The 16,769-nt window shown below is 36.4% G+C and overlaps 1 long non-coding RNA gene across 1 annotated transcript in view; it reads right to left on the reverse strand.

Moving 5' to 3' along the window:
- Window positions 1–16,769, reverse strand: part of LOC140523984 (uncharacterized) — a 61,294-nt gene that overhangs the window by 22,089 nt on the left and 22,436 nt on the right. The window contains exon 2 of the long non-coding RNA XR_011973534.1: window positions 10,600–10,654. This is a non-coding gene — a long non-coding RNA (uncharacterized lncRNA). The remainder of the gene's footprint in view (window positions 1–10,599; window positions 10,655–16,769) is intronic.

Below are 16,769 nucleotides of genomic sequence, written 5' to 3' on the forward strand. Positions count from 1 at the left end.
GATATGCTAGAAATTGACACAGGACCATCCAGTATCGTGTGTCTGCATCAGAGAAGGTGCTGTGGTGTTCTATGAGCAAAACAGAGTTTCAGGAGCCCAAAAGAAATGTGAGATGCATAAATTTAGAGACATCTCTATCCCAGCCATTCATATTTGTTCCTGAATTGTAGTGAGCCTTCTGAGTTTGCACTGGTCTGATCAGTCAGATGTCAGACACACAGTATGGTGACCCCAACATCATGATGTCATTTTGTTTCTCTTCAAATAAAAGACTACAAAGACTTCACTCAAGTACTTTTCTTACACCCAATGAAGCAGGTAAGTGGTTTAGAATGATCTGGCCTTGGATTCAGGAAGAACTGAGGTCAAAACCTGTTTTAGACAGTTATTAGCTTTGTGAATCTGTACTTAATCTTTTGCACTTAATCATAAATCACTTAATTTTTTGCAACCTCCATTTCCTTGTCTATGAAATGGGAGTAATATAGCACATGTCTGATGGGTTGTTGTGAGAACTCAATATTAATTGCTTTATACACTTAAAAGTATTGTATAAATGCTAGTTTTTAATAGTAATAATTAGTTTTTGTCATTTTCTCATTGCTCTTTAACTCCAAGTTCTGGAGGAAATTCTTTTAAATAGAGCTTTTGTATGTCATACATTTGGAATTTTCCCTAAAAGTGATTAATAAAATCCTTTCTAGAAAAAAAAGCACTCAGTGTAAGAAGTAGATAACAAAAATTGAAAATCTATTTATTTCATCTGCTATAAAATATGTGCTTAAAACAAAACTAAACTAAAGTGCATTGACAATATTTAAAACAATAATCCCTCATCATTATACTTTCCACAAAAGGCAAAGGCATTTTGTGGAACTGCTTACCAGATATTTGCTTCCAGCTCTGACTTGTGCTTGCTGAACAATACACAGTTTTCTTATATCTTACTCCTCACCTAGTACTCTTTGATCATTGGCAGTAGCTTCCTTGCTGTTTTATGAATAGGGCACTCCATCTATTGACTCTGGACATTTTGTGTGGCTGAACCTTGCATCTCAAATGCTTTCTATCCTCATCTCTACCTACTACCCAATGCCTACCCTACCTTTATTTAAATCCTAACAAAAAATTCACCTTCTATAGGAAGCCTTTTCTAACCTCTCAATTCTAGTGTCTTCTCTTGCCTAATCATCTCCTATTTATCCTGTATATGACTTGCTTTGTATATATTGGTTTGCTTTTTGACTCATCCATTAGATTGTGAGCCCCTTAAAGGCTGGGACTACCTCTGGCCTCTTTTTGTATCTCCAGTGTTCAGTATAATGCCTGACAGGTAATTCACATTTAATAAATGACACAAGTCTGGAAGCCCTGGTGATCCAGGGCTTTATTAGTCCTTTTAGCTGCAATATCCTCCTGGCAATGGTGAGTCTTCTTCACCAACGAACTATGTAGTTATAAGAATCACCTTTAACTGAATAGCTGGTATGAGGACACCAGAACTCTCAAATTCATGATTTTACCAATAGCATAGAAATGTTTATGTCTCTGAATGGCAATTACTAATATAGACGTATGGGAGAAGAGGCAACCAGGAATTTGAGGTCCAGTCTTAGGTTCACCTATTCAAGCGCATATTCTTACTGCTATGTCTTCATAGTTTCATGATCTTTTTGGGGAAGGGGAAAGAGGGAAAGAACATGTCTTACTCCTCATTGTAAATACAGGGATAGATGGAATTACCTGTGTCCCCAATAAAGTAGCTGCTTCAAAAAGAGAAAGTGAGGTGGGGGGGCTTTTCTTCTCTTGTTTTATAGCCCACTGAGGTAATGGGTCTCCCTGGCTCAGGAACCAATTATCTTTGACTTACCATCCCCATCCCCAAGCCATAGGGCCAATAGAGGACTGCTTTACAACCCCAAAGCTCAAGTCCTTCAGTGCTAATCCAAAATACCATCCATCTGCATGAAACCAGAACAGACATGACCAGATACACAGGATATAGCCCAGTTTAACATCTAGGACTTGGTTCTGCATTGCTCACTGTTAGAATGGTTTAATAACTTGAGAGATTCTGCAGTGGCTGATACTTCTAAAGATACTGATGTTTTTTTATTAGGCACTGGGAAGCTGAAGCAGAGTACCCTTTCTGTTGTGAAAGGAAATATTGGGAGATCTTTGTCTACTGAGGTTCTTTTCACTTCCACGTTTTCTGGGGAAAAGCAAGAACATGCATTTGGTGCTATGACACTGAGTACCCAGGGAACACTAAGTAAACTGGAGAGTCTCACACATCTGGCTATAGCTTGCCCTTGTTTGCTTTAAATTTTTCACACAGACGACCACCCGGGCTGTAGCACATCCATGCACCAGCCTTCTTCATGGATGGCTGAGGGTGTGGATATGCTGAGTCTGTATGTATATCTACCTTTTCAGACCAGTGGGAGCAGTGAGGGTGCATTGTTTCAAGTGTGCCATTGTTTTTGTTAGTGGTACTCCTTTTGAAATGGATTTCTAAGACACAAATACACATTCATTATGATTTTTCACTTACCTCAACTTGTTTTCTATCAGGTCTGACATGATTTCCATCAGCCAAGGAGTCAGTTGGTTAGAGTGACATTCAAATAGCAGACCCCACTTTCTTAAGACACAGGAACCTCTGAGTGAGATCACCCCATTAGCTATGAGTCCTCAAGACTTTTTTTACATTTGAATTCATAGTTTAGTCTCATCTATAGCCCTAAGAGTATTACTTTTTTAATCTAGAGCAGCAATTTTAACCTTTCCGTGGGTGTGTGTATGTTTCTATTAGGGGCTTCTTTGTCAGTGTGGTAAAACTGATAGGTTTCCTTTCAAAAATAATGTTTCTAAATGTGTAAAATACAGAGCACTGTAAAGGAAGCAAATTATATGGAAATACAGTCATCAAAAATTTTTTTTCCCAAAAAGTTCATGGGAAAGAATCTTTGAGCATGGCATTATAAACTTTTGGAAGAATATTCTCAGCGAATATTAACCTGTGTGTCAGTTATAATGTTCTAGAAAGTGGAAAGAGAAATAGAAGAAATGTGATACTCTAGATGCTAACTCTTTAATAAAGTTTGGAATCTCATTGCTAGTTTAAGCAATGAGAAAGCAGTTTAGCTTTCCAGATTGTAGAGGGATTATCTCATGGAGTGTGTGATGATTAATGTTGTACATTTTTGGAGAGCAAGTACTAACAATGGAAGGACTTATTGCATTGGAATGGTACAAGAAATTCTGGTTTTCTCATGATCACTCACTGCTAAAGAAGGGTAGTTGAAGGTCATGTCAAAGCTACATCAGAACACACTGACCACTCAGACAATGTAGTCTACTCAGTGGACCATAGAAAGATATTGACCCTCTATATTTCTTTTCTTTTGATCTACAAGTAGCATCACATAACTCTGGGACTTCCAATGAAGGTTGGTGGAGTTGCTTCACTCCTATAACAGGGTAGATTCTCCCACACAACAGCTTGAACTGGGGCTCAGTTAGCAATCAAGCCTCCCTCACGCTGTCTCTTCTACTTCATGTTTGTGCCCAAAGAGTGATGCTAAAATTGATATTTCCAGGGTTGGAGGAAGCCTTGTGAGTTCAAGGTGTTTAGAGATCCTCAGTCCCTTGGTTGGAGATGACTGGTAGTAGAGTTTTGCACTGAAGAATATGGCTGTTAAAAAGTTTAAGGAGATCAACCTCTGGTCTAACTTGTCAAGAGACATGAATCTGGAGGTAAATGCATGGAGAGTGCATCATAGAGGAGAAATGGAAAGTATCTCTTCAGTAGCTTTGTAAACTGCATCATGTTTTAAGTATAAGCATCTTGGCGGATTATAACAATAATTATTTTATTGTCTCTGTTAAGTTTTCTATCTGTATGTGTGAATTTTATGTATGTTAAATATCTCTTCTGTGTAAAGAAATTAAATATCTGTACTTTTACTGTACAAAATACAGTATTTTGTACAACTTGAATGCCTTCTACTCCCCCACTCCTCCTTTAAGGAATTTCTAGATTGCAAAAATCTAATAATTTTCTCTCTAGATAGTGTTCACTGTTCTCTGGGGTAGAAACATAAAAAATTTTAAAAGCATCTGACTCCTTACTTTGGGAGGCTGGTCTCCATCCGGTTTGTGCTTAGTTCAAATGCTCAGATTCAGAGCTGAGATGAATGTCCCTTGGTATATAGGAAAAGTGAATAGTACCCCAGCTCTTTTTCTCTGGTCACAATTATTATTGTTGCACAGAAAAGCACAATTCTGAAATGAGCTAAAACTTTAGTCATTTTTTTTTATTGAAGTGATTTTTTTTTTACAGCTGAGTACTTTCTCCATTGTTAGACTCAGTTTTCTTGTCATATATTTGTCACTAAATCCTCTGTAAAGGAATTCACTTTCTTTTCTCAGCTACCACATGATTGGTCACATGTTCAATCATTTCAGTCATGTCCAACTCCCCATGACCCCATTTAGGCTTTCTTGGAGAAGATACTTGAGTGGTTTACCATTGCTTTCTTTTACTCATTTTACAGATGAGGAAACTCAGGCAAATATGGTTAAGTGACTTGCCCAGAGTCACACAGCTATTAAGTGTCTGAGGGGAGATTTGAATTCAGGAAGATGAGTCTTCCTGATATTAGTTATGACACTCTATCCACTGTGACACCTAGCTACCTAGTCTCATTGTCTAGGTGAATAGATCTAACCTTGGTTTCAATATAAAATGAGTAATTGAAACTTGGTGTCCCAAAAACCAGATATAGTATTGCAAAAAAGGTGAAAATAATTTATTGTTTAATAAAGCACAATCCAAATGCTTGTTGCTGAACAGTTATGTAAATTTTGTGTACCCTTTTCTTCTTTCCATAATTGATATGAGAAAGTAGGCCAAACATCTGTAGCATTCAAGCTCAGGAAGAAACTAGATGGCAAAACCAGAATTTTTATTTTTATTTTTTTATTATTTATTTTTAACACAGTTTATAACAGATAAAGCAATTCCAACTTTTGGTCAGGTGATACTTCTTTTTAAAGCATTTGACATATGGACCACAAAAGAAATTTTTTTTAAACATTAATCAACTGAGACACAAATATTTATGTTGCTAACTTCGCAAGCTCTTGACCTAATTGTTTCCACAGTATTACTAAGAATTAAAGGACCCTAACTTGTTGTTATTGGTCTAAAGTCCTATGCCTAATAGCTTAATTTTAGACAACCTCTGATGTTCCTCTACCCATAATCTATAATTGAATAAATCTGGTATTAACCTTACAAATTTTTTGACTATAGGAAATTGCCATCAATAGTAAAGACATTGCAGGGATACAATATCACCCCAACTTCAATTCCAGGCAGGATTAAATTATCCACTTGCATTCAGTCAGGCTTAAAGTCTGCCGGGTGTCAGTGGAGAAACTGAGTCAGGAGAATCCCATCTCAGCCCATACTGAACAGTCGCTCTTCCACCCTTCTCTTGAGATCACCTATGCAGTTCATACCAGCATGTCATCCGCTTGCTGGCATCATGTATTGGAGGCTCAGATAACCTTTATTGCTACCTATACCTGGAGTTAGACTCAGAAGAAAAGTCACTTAATAGTCCCATAGCATCTAAAAATGGTAAGTTCCAATAACCAGGTTTCAAATATGATTATAGTTTCACTTTGGCTAAGGAACATCTTTTGAGGCAAGTCTTAAGTGGCTTACATGCCTTTCTATACATGTTCTAGTTCCTGATTAAATGGCAATCATAACATCAAATTTACCATTAAAACCCTGACTTTTCCATCAATGCCAAATTTTACCCAAGGTTACCTTCCTCTAGGAAATTTAGACTGAAATTCTTTCCTCCAAACTAAAGATGTCATTGATTTATTCTCAGTAATTAATTCAGTCTATTGTTTTAATACTAATTTCTTTTACCTCACTTTGTAACATGTCCAATTTTTCTCCCCATCACTCCCCTCTCCCTGTTTCCTAATACCTTGCATTCTGATTACTCCTTCCCTCAGTGTTCCCTCCCCTCCATCACACCCCACCCCTCTCCTATCCCCATCTTCTCTCTCTTCTTGCAGGGCAAGATAAATTTCCATAACCCTATCCCTGTAGTTATTATTTCCTGATTGTATTCAATAAAAATTCTCAACATTTGTTTCTACTACTTTGAATTCCAACTTCTCTCCCTCCTCCACTCCCTCCCCAGCCCCACTAAGAAGGGAAGCAATTCAATACAGACTAAACATGTGCTGTTTTGCAAAAGACTTCCATAGTAATCATGGTGTGTAATACTAATTATATTGCCCTCTGACCTGCCCTATCCCCCTTATTTTTCCCCCCTACAACTGACCTTGTCCCTTCTGGAAACTATTCATTTCTAGTGACTCCCTTCTCCCATTTGCCCTCCCTTCTAACATTCCCCTCACTCCACTTGTCACCTCCTCTCCTACTTTTCTGTGGTGTATATAAATTTCCATATCAAATTTAGTGAGCATGTTATTCCTTCCTTCAGGCACATGTGGGGAGAGTAGATTTATTTTTACCCCCTCTCCCCTTCTCCCTTATCTCCTCCATTGAATAAGATTTTTTCTAATCTCTTTTATGAGTTGTAGCCTGCCAAATTCCATTACTCCCTTTCTCTTCCCAGATTTTTCCTCCTTCACCCCTTAATTTTTATTTTATTTTATTTGTATGTGTGTGTGTGTGTGTGTGTGTATCATCTCTTCTGATATAACACACCCTGTACTCTCTATGTGTATGTGTGTGTGTGTGTGTATGTACAATCTCTCCAACTACCCAAATACTGAGAAAAGATTCAAGAGTTAAAAATATTTCCTTTCCATGTAGTAATGTAAACAGTTCAGTTTTAGAGAGTCTTTTATGATTTTTCTTTTCTGTTTACCTTTTCATGCTTCTCTTGATTCTTGTCTTGGGAAGTCAAATTTTTAAATACAGATCTGGTCTTTTCCTCAACATGAAATCTTGAAATTAAACTATATCACTGAATGACCATTTTTTTTCCCTTGAAGTATTATATTCAGATGTGCTGGGTAGGTGATTCTTGGCTTCAATCCCAGTTCTTTTGACTTCTGAAATATCTCACTTCAAGCCCTTATATATGTTATACAGTATGTTCAGGGAGGACAGGTACTTTTGGTGTGGTAGCTGCTGAGCCCTTTTCAGGGCTCTTTCTACCTTTGGTGTTCACCTGTTCCACTCAACTCTCAATTCTGACTCCAAGAAGCTGAAGCATGCACGATTGCCACACTCAGGTAAACTGTTTTGGGAGACAGGCCAAACCAGTTTGAGGGTAACCAAAGGTTCTCAAACTCATTGATAAGTTAGGGGTTGTCTACCCGAAGTATGTGAAGACTTCCTTTGGTGGAATGGGTGATGAGAACAATTTGTTCCAATGGCCATGAAGGCAGCTGAAGCTGGAGATGTGGAGCTCTTAGAGCTTGGTTAGACACTGAAGATCCCAAGGTCATCCACTACATCCTGAGCCATCATCAGTCATCTTGACTCTCTCTTGCTACTAGACTGTGATGACTCTGGAGGAGAGATTGAGGCTGAAGATTTTGTGCAACTCTGCCTCACTTAAATCCAAGTTACACAGGAATCAAAAGACATCACTCACACTTTATCATGGTGATGTCATTTTGGTCCTTTTCAAAAATGAAGGACAACAACCAATCAACCATATATGTGTACATGTATGCACACAGAGACACACACCCATGTACACACAATATACGTATGTGTGCATTGTGTGCATGTGTATGTTTTTCTTCATGTGCCTACAGAAGCATACATACACTGAAATCGTAATCCAAAAATCCTCGTATGTTGTAGAGATGAAATTGAATTTTCAAGCTCAAGGTTTTCTCTGTTCAGAGACTAACTAAAATGTCTTCTCATATAGACTAGGCAAGAGTATATACTGTTTAGAGAGAGCCTTTCAAAAATATATAGAATTAGAAGGTGGCATTGGTGGTTTCAGGACTTCATGAATGTATTCCATGAGGAAATAGAAGAGATTCAATTAATCATGGAAAGAGAACTCACATCACAAAACATTGAAGGGTTGAAGAAGCAAGTATTCATGCATGTTTTTGCATTTATGTGTGTATGCACATGTGTATATACATGCATTCATGTATATGTGTGTATGTACATATATGTGTGTATATCATAGTCATTATGAGCATATACAGATATGATATATGTATAGATGGATGTGAATGTATGAACATGTACAAAAATGAAAATTGACTGAGTATGTGATTTTCTCTTATAGAAAATTCCTTATGAGGAACTTCCTCAACTAAAACAAATTTTCACCTCACTTGAAATTATTCATCTTAGTTTTGTGGGGAAGTGAGAGCTTAAGTGACTTACTTAGCATGTCTAAAGGCCAGTATGTGTCAAAGGATGGACTTGAATATAGTTCTTCCTAACACTAAGGCCAACTAGAGAGCTCTATCTATTCCACCATGCTCCCTCTCACAGTATATGACTATGACTGTATATAGATTGCATGTCTGTGTATACATATGTGTATGCATATTTTTTATTTTTAGAATGTTATCAAAGAAATGTTAGATACTGTTATAAGAGGTAAGGAAGCTACATTATTTTTAATAAAACAAATATCAATATTAAATACATATATGCACTGAATGGCATAGAATTTAATTACTTAAAGGAAATTCTACTTGTACTGAATTGAGCTATAGATAACAAGACAATAGCTATTTTGTATTTCTGTGTACACTTTTCAGAACTAGAGAAACTAACAGAAAGATAAATAAGAAATAGCTTAAGAACCTGAATGAATCATTAAAAAATTAGATCTGTTTTTTATTACCTGAAGATATTTAGTCATATTCATATTTCTTAGCTTTACATGAAGACTTTATAAAATTGACCATGTGCTAGGACATAAAGAATTCATGAACTTATTCAGAAAAACAGAAATGTGCCTAGTTTACAAAGCTTAATACAAGTCCTAACTCTGGCAAATATTAGCTATGTGACAATGGAAAAGTGACTTTTTAGAAACTGAGGTATCTTTATAAGACTATCAATCATAGAACAGTTGTATAACAAGTTCCTCAGATCTGTTGTGGGGTTTTGAGTTTTCCCCTAACAAGTTGTAAAAATGCTTGAGCCATGGAGACTTTCCCCATCCAACTAGTCATATTTTGAGGCTTTTACTTTGTCTAATCAGCTCTCACCCAAGCCATGCTTCTTCTCGCAGTTAAATAGATGTCAAACCTGTCTTTCCATCTTTATTTCTCCTTCACAAAGAAATGAGATGGAACTGTAAAGTTGGAAGGAAAAATACCCTGGAGAGGTTTCTCCTCTATTGGGCTGTAAATACAGACATAGAACAATTCTACCTTTCCCCAAGCAATCAACTCAGAAAATTGATGCATCTTTTCTAGTCCACATGGATCACAGCAAAACATCTGAATACTCTTCCTTCAAATTATTTTCTTTTTAAAATAAACTCCAATAAGCTCTACTCTTCTGACTTTTGTAAATATCTCTTCTTCTTGCCTCCCCTACTTCTACCACCAAGTCCTCCCATGCTGACCCTTTTCTCCTACTTTTCTCTTCATCTACTTATCTCCTACCCCTCCCATCTTCTACTCTTCTGGGATTCCAATACCTCTAATCATGGCATTCCCATATGGAACATCCTATTTCTTATTTGTAATGTGAAAACAAAAGGAGGCAAAATTCTACCAGTAATGAACCCAGAAATCATTATATAATCTTCCATACTCTCCAAATAGTTACTTCTTTTATAATTTCTGTTATAGCCTAACAACTCTGTAAAAGAAATATAGGCAAACAAGCTGATCAACCACAATATCTTGAAAATATCTTTACATTAGTGTTTTACCTTCAATCAGGTCCTCTCAGTTCATTTATCTGAGGGCCAGTTCTATTATAGATACTCAGAAAAGTCTGTGTCTCTCCTCAACATTTTATGTGAGAGGCTGTGCTTTTTATCAAGTTGATTTTAGTGAGTTTTCCTTTCATAAATGTTTTTGTTCTATTACTTTCAGCAACCAAGGGAATGTCTATTATAGTTTAAGTAGGATTTTATTATGTAGTTTAGAAATCCAACCACACTATGTCATATTCTTTCTAAGGGAACTTGAATTCCAAATTTTAAATAACTCATTTGCAAATGGAATTTCAGAACTCAACCCTTTTGTAAGTTGGGGGACATTTGTAATATCTTTATTGTATTGATGAAGGAAGCATCTTTGAATTGTGAGTTATCATTGGCCATAATCCTTCAACAAGTCCGTTGCCTAACAAACTAAGAAATTAAAGGCCTGAAGTGGTCCTGACATTTACTGACATGAATGATTATTTTCCTGCCCTGATATAGTCTCTTGCATAGAGACTTTTTCCTCTTGCAACTTTTCTGCTTGATTGTATTTTGAAGCAATTGATAGCACATACTTTACAAATACAAGTCATCCAGGGAAAAGGGCATTTAAATTTGAAAATACCACATTATTTTCCTTCCTCCCACCTATTCCCTTGCTTACCAGTAGGAAACTTTTGAATCCCTCTCTGTTGCTCCAAAGATTCTCATTTCTCTATCTGGGGATAGAAGGGCAGGGGGAGGGGATACAAAAGAAAATGATTATTATTTCATTTCTTAAATAAATTTCTTTCCATTCAAAATATTCTAAAACAGGATAGGGCATATCTGGACCATACAATTGCAGCAATAAGGTTTGTTGCTTACTGGCAGTTAACTAGAAGACAGTAGTGGCTGCTTGACAACTGGTCCAGGTTAGTTAAAGAAATTAGGGTAAATGAGTGACACAAAAGAGAGGAAGGAAGCTTTGAGATCAATACTTATATAATGATGAATTCTGTAAGAACATATATAACTGGCCTCCAGCACAAATAAAGTATCTTGCACTAATTATGAAATGAAAGAAGAGATGCCAACCTATGACCTTTTTTCTCTCCACTGCTCTACTTTTCCTTAACAGGGTCTTATGTATACCTCCTGAATTATGCTAGAAGCAAGGATGAAACTTGATTTATGCCAGAGATTCCCATCACTGATACTTTGTTTATTTCCTGATATGGGAATTTTCTAACACCATGACTTTGTACAGGGGCTTAAACTTCATTCTAATCATAGGTCTTGATAAAAAGGAATTCACAGGTCGAAGAAGCTCCTACTCAGTCATCTTTCATTTTAGCATAAGGCTTAACTGGAGGAGGTAAAGTTCACTTTCACCAAGGGAACTGGGGAAGATTTCTAAAAGATGATACCTGATTTGATGCTTGGAAGAAGAGAAGGATTCTGGAGTCAAGTATGAAGATAAGTATATTCACTCAGAATGAGCTTTAGAAATACAAGGAGAAGGAGATCATATTTCAAATTTGGGGACATTTATAGTAGTCTGATTTGACTGGGATTATATGCGTAGAAGGCTTGAAAAAGAGATTGAAATTAGATCTTAGAGAAAACCAAATACCAGGTTAAGAAGTTTGTAAATCGTGGTGCAGTGGATAGAGCAATAACACCTGAGTTCAAATTCTGGTTCTTCTATTTATTAACTGTGTGACCCTGGGTCTGTCTCAAATGTATGACTCCCTCTCTCATCTCCCTCTAAGGATTGCTTAAACTGAAAGAATGCTTAACTGAAAAAAATTGAAGTCATCAGATAAAACTTTTTTTCTCCACAACTCTCCACCTCTGATCTTTTGAAATTATCTCTATATAATTCCTTACCTACTTTTTTTTCCCTAGTCCCTGAGGAAAATGTGATCTTTCTCCTTACAAAGAACGTTTTCTCTATTTCTTCCCTTAATCCCATCATCTTCTGTCTCTTTCGGGAACTTGTCCATAGAATCATCTTCTTTCTCCTCAAATTTTAATCTCTTATTTTTCATTGGCTCCTGGATTCACTTAAAACAACAAGCAAACACCATCATTGACACGCTGACAATGACACACACACAAGCACAAACACAAAAACCTTCACTTGATTCTACCACCCCTCAAGCAATCATATCTCCCCATTTCAAAACCAAACTCTTAGTAAAAGTTATCTATGCACATTTTCATTTACTCACCATCTTCTCATTTCTCAACCCTCTGCAATCTGGCTTCTGACTTATAACAACTGAAATTGCTCTTTCCAAGACTACCAATGATCTATTCACAGCAGGGCTTAGATTTCAGCATATAATTTCGTCTGGTGGTTTGAGAACCTTCTTAAAAGGTTTATACAAGCCACATCCATGTCCCCACTCCATACAGTCAGGAGGGAAATCTTGCCATTTTTGCCTTTCTAATATATGTTGTATCCATCCCTTCCTTTTCACTCAAACAATCATCATCTTATTACCTCTTGCCTAGAGCATCTTAATAGCCTTCTAATTGAAAAGAAAAGAAAAATTCTACAATAGGTTAAAACATAGTTGTAAAGCTCAGATAATAGTGGTAATCATTTTGTTTCATCAAATGAACAATAGTCACTTAACTGATTCTTACTTATCTTAATCTGATCACTGCACAAAAAAATTTATAGAAGATGTCTTCCTGAGCTGTAGAAGCCTGTTCCTTTAGAAGCTGATTAGACCTTTGATGAGAATGATGTAAAAATTAGTGCAGGGCATTGTTTCTTAGTTGATAGCTATAGAATGACTGACAAAGGTTTCTTCTTCAGATTAGACCAAACATATAGGGTACAAGCTTAATTGGTTTTCATCATAGTTGTGAGGACTTAAAAATTATTAAACTAATTTTCATATACATACATACATACGTACATATATGCATATATACATACACACTTATACATGTATATATACACACACTTATATATGTATATATCAGACACTTTACCTTTCCCTTAAAAAACTTTTTTGATTTTGTTCTAATACATTTTGGTCTCTTGAGTCATTGGTTTCTATTTATTCTATTCTAATTTTCAGACATTGTATCACTGGGATTAGGTTTACTCAATATTAAAAATTTTCATAAGCTATTTATTCTCTTTCCATTTTTCCCTCCCAGAACATTTTTTATTAATCTCTTGCTTAATTTCATCTAGGTATTTAAGTAATCCTTGTAGAAAATTCATTTTTCCCCTTTCAGTTTCTTCTTGTTAGAAAGTTACTTTTTCCTTCTAGGTTGGATTTGGCGATATCTTTGGATTTTTTCTAATTTTTTGTAGTGGTCTCTGTCTTTTTGCATTTAATCATCTATCCAGGTTTGGATTCAGAATTGAAGTTCTGTCCCAGAGCTAGACTTGTCATCTTTCTGTGTTTTTCAGGGGAGAAGTCAGCTTTATTTGGTTTCATCTGGGACATTAAGGTTTTTGTGCTGATCTCCACTTCCCAGGATTGGATCTTTCTTCATCTATGAGATTCAAAGTGCTGTAACTTCAGGTCACGGTGCTAAGGACCTTAAAGCACTTCAGCTGATGGTGTCGTGATCTGAGCACTATCATGAACCTACTGGTTGTGGGCAAACTTGCCAATCCTGGCTGCTTTTAAATTTTCCAAACTCAGTGGATGTTTCTCAGACAAATTCCACTTTTACCACCTTGTGGTATAGAGTCTTAAATGTTATTGTCTCTGACAGTTCAATAGTTGCAGTGAGCAGCTTCTGGCTTATCTCTATCTTTTTCAACTTTTAAAATTGTTTTTCTAAGTATTTCCCAATTGTATTAAAAATAACACTCAGTTTTAAATATTTTGATTTTCAAATTCTCTCCCCCCTTCCAAGGATTTTCAATCCTTCTTCCACCACTTGAGAAGGTAAACAATATTGTATCAACTATAAATGTGAAATCATACAAAACATTTCCATATTTAATTTGATTTCCATATTTGATTTCCATGTTTGTTTTTAATGGTGCTGGTTTTTGTGTTACATTCTTTTTTATTGTCTATGAATCATAATAGTACTTTTGAGTAGTTCTGGTGTAGAAGACTCACTGCAGCTTCTCTCTGGATGTCTTCATCATTGTTGAATCTGTGTGATGCTAAGGATTTTACTTGAACAGGTGTTGTAGGAGTTGGGCCACCTTCTTTTTTTCAGGAAGCCATTTTGGTTGGAAATTGCAATTTTTGCTTTATAATATAATCTTAAGTCTGAAAGTAGTATACCCTTTTGTTCATTATTTCACATTATTTCATTGGATATCCTAGATATTTTGTTTCCAAATTAGTTTTGTTATTAATTTGCTTAACTTTGTAAAGTTTGCTTTTGTTTGCCAGCAACCATGATGTAACTTTAAATTTATACGTGATTCTGTATCTTGTGAACAACAACATAAAGGAAGAGACATTTTCTCTGATAGTCCCAAACTCTCAAACATCTCCAAAACAGAAATAATGCATGAAAAATAAAGCAATTTCAATTATTTTTTCATCTAGGGAATCAGGAGCCAAGGTAAGAATTTCAATTAAGTAATGCTTTACTTATGCTCAGTCAGCACCCTTTCCACTGCTGTCCACCTTGAAAATGATAGCAGGGTAGCACTTTCTGACCCAACTCACTGGTTTGCAACAAAGCCAAATCCATACCCTTGTCTCTAATTCCTCTTTCCAGTGCCACAGAAATCTAACTTTCAAAATGAAGAAGTTTACTGAGGATGTAATAGCCGGTAAGAGGGCAATAGTGTTTTGTTTGCTTTTTATTTTTGTTTTTGCAAAAGATCTCTGAAAGAGAGCAGAAGACTAGAGGGTAGGGGAAGGACACATATTTGTACTGAAATAGAGTTCAATCACATATGTTCCCTTGCCCCCAATCCCAGGGCCTCTGAGATCAAAACCTCAAAGGACAGAAATCTAACTGGCATCAGCATCACTGGTGTGGTAGCACTCTAACCTACCAGACCAGATAACTGAGAAACAGAATGGGACAAGACATCACATGTGGGGTTATGTAGCAACCAACCAAATCTCAGAAAAAGATCCCAGCATCCATCTGTGGCAATTTTTGTTCTCCCAAATGTCACTTTGGGTAGAGACCTATGTTGATGAAATGTGAATTGTACAGCATATGAGGAGTCTGAGACATTTTAAGATACAGCACCAGGGAAATCACCATCAGAGAGGAGGTATTCAGAAAGTCAGAAACAGAGGAAAATGAGGGGAGAAAGACTGGAATTATCAAAGATCTCAGAATGACAAAAACTGAAAGACCTTGGATATAAGAAGATGAGCCAACAGGTTAAACATTAACAGCGAAAGGCAATACGGCCTTTAGAAACTGTTAGTGCAGACATCTGTGAACAAATACTTCAAAACAAAAGGAAAATGACTTAACACTTGAGGAGGACCCTGTGGATATTGAAGAGAACATGGGACTATGACACAGTTTCTGGGTGGTGTTAGAGAAATGAAAATTTTAAGAACAAAATTTACAGCCTTCATAGGAAAAAAAATTTTTCAGAATAGAAAAACATGAATCATCAATGGCAAATCTCACCAAAGACACAACAGAAATGATAACTATTTGGGATTACAAATGCAGAGATGTGATAGACATTCCAAAAAAAAAAAAGAGAAGCAAAAAACAATGATTTTTTTTGAAGGTGTTCTCTGTTCAAGCAAAATCTACTGATCTCCAAGACAAGCTCCATAAAGTCAACATAAGCATCATGGACCACCCAGAAGTACATAATAAGTCAAAATCCGAACACATAATGCAATAAACAGGAAATCTGACCAGAAGTATTGAACATAGAAGAAAAAATGCCAAATGAAAAAATTCATAGGTTGCCTCCAGAAAACATACAAAAAAAGAACTGAAGCTTTGCAACTTCAAGACAGATATAAATTTAAGAATTTGCTTGCAAAGCAACAAATTCTGCAAGTAACAAATATAATCCAATCAAATCCAATTAACATTTGTTATGTTCCTACTATATGCCAGGCTCTGTGCTAACCGCTAGGTTTGCAATTAATAAAGAGAAAAACAACCTTTGCCCTCAAGGAGTTTTGATTAATAGGAGGGTATTTTACATCCATGAGAGCACAATCTAAAGGGAATGACACCACACAAAAAGAGGAAGGAAGTTGGGAAGGGTTAAAGGGGAAGAGGGGAATACAAAGGATATTTAGCAGAGTGATGTCTTGTTCAGGAGTTGAAACCAGGCCTAATAGCAGTTGCAAAGTGGAGGGGCCTGATGATCTAGTTTCTGACCTTTATAAAGGAAGGCATAGGCAAAAGTATGGTACTCCAGCACTGTGGTCAGGAGGGGGATGAGACAGAGGGAGGTTTTGTCAATCAAGATTTAAGTTAGCAGCATAGCGATGAACTAAAAAGTGATGAACTCATCCTGGTGGTGGACGGTTGAGGATATCGTTCTCTAGAGTTGAAATCAGGCATAACAGCAGATGTAAAGTGAAAGGGCCACTAGGAGAAAGACCTTCAAATACAATGGGAAAGAAATTCAGTTAACAGCAAACTATTTTGCACCCATGTAAAAACACAGGAAGAAATAAAATAGTGTCCTCCAAAGAGTAATGGTGCTCAGGATGCAGCCCAAGATGAACTATCCTACAAATCTGAGCCTCAACGATGAATACCAAACCAAACAAAACAAAACAGAAATACAGGAGGGGTGAACAAATGCATTATCCAAGAATGGCAAGAATAACAGTGACATCAAAATGACTACTAAGAGACATTTCCTCCACCTAAATGTACATAAGGTCATGAAGTGAAGGCCAA

The sequence above is a fragment of the Notamacropus eugenii genome, chromosome 2, assembly GCF_028372415.1.
Source record: "Notamacropus eugenii isolate mMacEug1 chromosome 2, mMacEug1.pri_v2, whole genome shotgun sequence".
Taxonomy (NCBI): Eukaryota; Metazoa; Chordata; class Mammalia; order Diprotodontia; family Macropodidae; genus Notamacropus; species Notamacropus eugenii.